At 52.8% G+C, this 5,000-nt stretch overlaps 1 non-coding gene across 1 annotated transcript in view; it reads left to right on the top strand.

Moving 5' to 3' along the window:
- The first annotated feature begins 3,407 nt into the window (after nt 1-3,407).
- LOC124578959 overlaps nt 3,408-5,000 on the top strand; it is a 1,910-nt gene continuing 317 nt past the window's right edge. Inside the window, exon 1 of the ribosomal RNA XR_006972733.1 lies at nt 3,408-5,000. This exon is cut by the window's right edge and continues 317 nt beyond it. This is a non-coding gene — a ribosomal RNA (small subunit ribosomal RNA).

Raw genomic sequence — 5,000 nt, forward strand, 5'->3', positions numbered from 1 at the left:
ATGTCGTACCTTAACCTAACCTATGTCGTACCTTAACCTAACCTATGTCGTACCTTAACCTAACCTATGTCGTACCTTAACCTAACCTATGTCGTACCTTAACCTAACCTATGTCGTACCTTAACCTAACCTATGTCGTACCTTAACCTAACCTATGTCGTACCTTAACCTAACCTATGTCGTACCTTAACCTAACCTATGTCGTACCTTAACCTAACCTATGTCGTACCTTAACCTAACCTATGTCGTACCTTAACCTAACCTATGTCGTACCTTAACCTAACCTATGTCGTACCTTAACCTAACCTATGTCGTACCTTAACCTAACCTATGTCGTACCTTAACCTAACCTATGTCGTACCTTAACCTAACCTATGTCGTACCTTAACCTAACCTATGTCGTACCTTAACCTAACCTATGTCGTACCTTAACCTAACCTATGTCGTACCTTAACCTAACCTATGTCGTACCTTAACCTAACCTATGTCGTACCTTAACCTAACCTATGTCGTACCTTAACCTAACCTGTATTGCGCCTTAACCTAACCTGTATTGCGCCTTAACCTAACCTGTATTGCGCCTTAACGTAACCTGTATTGCGCCTTAACGTAACCTGTATTGCGCCTTAACGTAACCTGTATTGCGCCTTAACGTAACCTGTATTGCGCCTTAACGTAACCTGTATTGCGCCTTAACGTAACCTGTATTGCGCCTTAACGTAACCTGTATTGCGCCTTAACGTAACCTGTATTGCGCCTTAACGTAACCTGTATTGCGCCTTAACGTAACCTGTATTGCGCCTTAACGTAACCTGTATTGCGCCTTAACGTAACCTGTATTGCGCCTTAACGTAACCTGTATTGCGCCTTAACGTAACCTGTATTGCGCCTTAACGTAACCTGTATTGCGCCTTAACGTAACCTGTATTGCGCCTTAACGTAACCTGTATTGCGCCTTAACGTAACCTGTATTGCGCCTTAACGTAACCTGCATTGCGCCTTAACGTAACCTGCATTGCGCCTTAACGTAACCTGTATTGCGCCTTAACGTAACCTGTATTGCGCCTTAACGTAACCTGTATTGCGCCTTAACGTAACCTGTATTGCGCCTTAACGTAACCTGTATTGCGCCTTAACGTAACCTGTATTGCGCCTTAACGTAACCTGTATTGCGCCTTAACGTAACCTGTATTGCGCCTTAACGTAACCTGTATTGCGCCTTAACGTAACCGATATTGCGCCTTAACGTAACCTATATTGCGCCGTAACGTAACCTATATTGCGCCGTAACGTAACCCACATTGCCCCTTAACGTAACCCACATTGCCCCTTAACGTAACCCACATTGCCCCTTAACGTAACCCAACACACGTTGGGCCTTAACCCAACACACGTTGGGCCTTAACCCAACACACGTTGGGCCTTAACCCAACACACGTTGGGCCTTAACCCAACACACGTTGGGCCTTAACCCAACACACGTTGGGCCTTAACCCAACACACGTTGGGCCTTAACCCAACACACGTTGGGCCTTAACCCAACACACGTTGGGCCTTAACCCAACACACGTTGGGCCTTAGCCCAACACACGTTGGGCCTTAACCCAACACACGTTGGGCCTTAACCCAACACACGTTGGGCCTTAACCCAACACACGTTGGGCCTTAACCCAACACACGTTGGGCCTTAACCTGCTCTGTAATTGTCATACGACGCGTTAAATTAGTGTAGTGTTGCCTAACTGCAACCCCCGCAATATAGTTTGCTACTCGCACTGCCCGGTCCCCAGTGTATCGCTTCATGTTAAACACCTTGCAGCTATACACTGTAATGTGGATGGCAGCAGGACGTACATGCTCAATGCCCTTTGCAGTTGTTCATTGGCATTTGCAGTTGTTCATTGGCATTCGCATGTGCGAAGCACTTAGCCTACGCTGTGGTACGGCCTGTGTCAACTGTCCGCTGATGTTGTACGTCCAAATCACACACTGTACTGCACATTGGTCCTCATGTACTGAATGATACATCGTGGTACATGTGACCGTACAACGACTGCGCCAACAACGGCGAACCATGCGGTCCAAATGTTGTGCACTCAGCTACGTGTCGTCTCCCTATAAGAGCTGGATTGCAGTGTGGTATGCCCTGGATGGCGATCAGCATGAGCCGTCTGTTGATGTAGTGGCGCGTGTTGTCAGACGTAGTCGTCTCTTCTCACACACCGTGATAGCATGGTGCACTGCGTTCCACATCTGCGACATGCGACAGAGGCCGGTTGACAGTCGTTCGCGCAATGGACATCGCATACGTACGGGGGCCACCTTCCACGTGTTCGCGAAGCGTGCACATGTTGTTGCGTGTATGTGGGCAGACATAGTGTGTCGTGACACCTGACACAGGCATGCAACAATCGTTGAATTTGCAAATGGCGATGGACGCCTACGTTTGCTGGTGACGTTATGCAAATGAACAACTGGTAAACCGTTGTGGTGCGGTTGTTCTCGCTAGAGGTGAATCAGTGATGGCGACGATCGGTTGAGCTACCAACCGGTTGTTCCAGCGATACCCACCATGCCCACGAACGTGAATGGCATCTGGGTGTGAAGCGATACGCGGCGGTGGCTGGGTGGGACCGTCCCCGGCCGGTGAGGGGGGGCCTCCCGGCGTGCTGGCCGCGCGGTGCGTGGGCGCACGCGCTACAGCCGGCTGGTGGGGGCGGCCAGTGGCAGGCGCGCCGGCCGACGGAGGCGGCAGGCGGCGCAGCTGCGCGCCGGCGCACCCTGCACGCGGCGCCGTGCGGCCAAAGTAGGTCCTCGCGGGCCCGGTGCGAAGCGCGGTGGACATCTGCAGTGTGCTGGTCCGATTGAGGACTGTGTGCGCTGAGGATGCGCCGCCGCCCGGCGCTCGGCGCCGCGACGCCGTCTGCTGCTCGGTCGCCTCTGCGGTTCTCGCAGGTGGTTTGTATCGCAGCTGTGCGGACGTGTTGGCGCGTGCGCTGTGCTGGGAGAGTTCGCTTCGGCACCCAAGTGGGGCTTTTGTCCTTCTGTGGCGCTGGCGTTGGAGCTGCCGGTCACCGTAGGTGGCGCGTGTTGTCTCCCGCCGGCAATGCCACGACAGCACGCTCCCGGGCCTCTGTCGGCAGCGGCAAGCTCAGTTGGGAGCACGGGTGGTCGCACCTAAAGCGTCTACTCGCCAAACTCCGGGCGATTGCGCCTCTCTCGAACCCGACCAAGTACTTAGGACGGCGCTGCGCGCCGCCGGGACCTGAGAGGGTTTCGAGGTGTATTGTGCAGGGGAGCTCAGCCTCCTCCTGTTTGCAGAATAATTGAGCGGACGCTTGCGTGTTCGCGCGGGCCCCCGGGACACACTCCCGGGCGGCCGGCTGCTCAGCTCTAGTTGACGCAGCTCCCTGGTTGATCCTGCCAGTAGTCATATGCTTGTCTCAAAGATTAAGCCATGCATGTCTCAGTACAAGCCGCATTAAGGTGAAACCGCGAATGGCTCATTAAATCAGTTATGGTTCCTTAGATCGTACCCACGTTACTTGGATAAATGTGGTAATTCTAGAGCTAATACATGCAAACAGAGTCCCGACCAGAGATGGAAGGGACGCTTTTATTAGATCAAAACCAATCGGTCGGCTCGTCCGGTCCGTTTGCCTTGGTGACTCTGAATAACTTTGGGCTGGTCGCACGGTCCTCGTACCGGCGACGCATCTTTCAAATGTCTGCCTTATCAACTGTCGATGGTAGGTTCTGCGCCTACCATGGTTGTAACGGGTAACGGGGAATCAGGGTTCGATTCCGGAGAGGGAGCCTGAGAAACGGCTACCACATCCAAGGAAGGCAGCAGGCGCGCAAATTACCCACTCCCGGCACGGGGAGGTAGTGACGAAAAATAACGATACGGGACTCATCCGAGGCCCCGTAATCGGAATGAGTACACTTTAAATCCTTTAACGAGTATCTATTGGAGGGCAAGTCTGGTGCCAGCAGCCGCGGTAATTCCAGCTCCAATAGCGTATATTAAAGTTGTTGCGGTTAAAAAGCTCGTAGTTGGATTTGTGTCCCACGCTGTTGGTTCACCGCCCGTCGGTGTTTAACTGGCATGTATCGTGGGACGTCCTGCCGGTGGGGCGAGCCGAAGGCGTGCGACGCGCCTCGTGCGTGCTCGTGCGTCCCGAGGCGGACCCCGTTGCAATCCTACCAGGGTGCTCTTGAGTGAGTGTCTCGGTGGGCCGGCACGTTTACTTTGAACAAATTAGAGTGCTTAAAGCAGGCAAGCCCGCCTGAATACTGTGTGCATGGAATAATGGAATAGGACCTCGGTTCTATTTTGTTGGTTTTCGGAACCCGAGGTAATGATTAATAGGGACAGGCGGGGGCATTCGTATTGCGACGTTAGAGGTGAAATTCTTGGATCGTCGCAAGACGAACAGAAGCGAAAGCATTTGCCAAGTATGTTTTCATTAATCAAGAACGAAAGTTAGAGGTTCGAAGGCGATCAGATACCGCCCTAGTTCTAACCATAAACGATGCCAGCCAGCGATCCGCCGCAGTTCCTCCGATGACTCGGCGGGCAGCCTCCGGGAAACCAAAGCTTTTGGGTTCCGGGGGAAGTATGGTTGCAAAGCTGAAACTTAAAGGAATTGACGGAAGGGCACCACCAGGAGTGGAGCCTGCGGCTTAATTTGACTCAACACGGGAAACCTCACCAGGCCCGGACACCGGAAGGATTGACAGATTGATAGCTCTTTCTTGATTCGGTGGGTGGTGGTGCATGGCCGTTCTTAGTTGGTGGAGCGATTTGTCTGGTTAATTCCGATAACGAACGAGACTCTAGCCTGCTAACTAGTCGCGTGACATCCTTCGTGCTGTCAGCGATTACTTTTCTTCTTAGAGGGACAGGCGGCTTCTAGCCGCACGAGATTGAGCAATAACAGGTCTGTGATGCCCTTAGATGTTCTGGGCCGCACGCGCGCTACACTGAAGGAATCAGC

This window comes from Schistocerca americana, unplaced genomic scaffold (assembly GCF_021461395.2).
Source record: "Schistocerca americana isolate TAMUIC-IGC-003095 unplaced genomic scaffold, iqSchAmer2.1 HiC_scaffold_283, whole genome shotgun sequence".
NCBI lineage: Eukaryota > Metazoa > Arthropoda > Insecta > Orthoptera > Acrididae > Schistocerca > Schistocerca americana.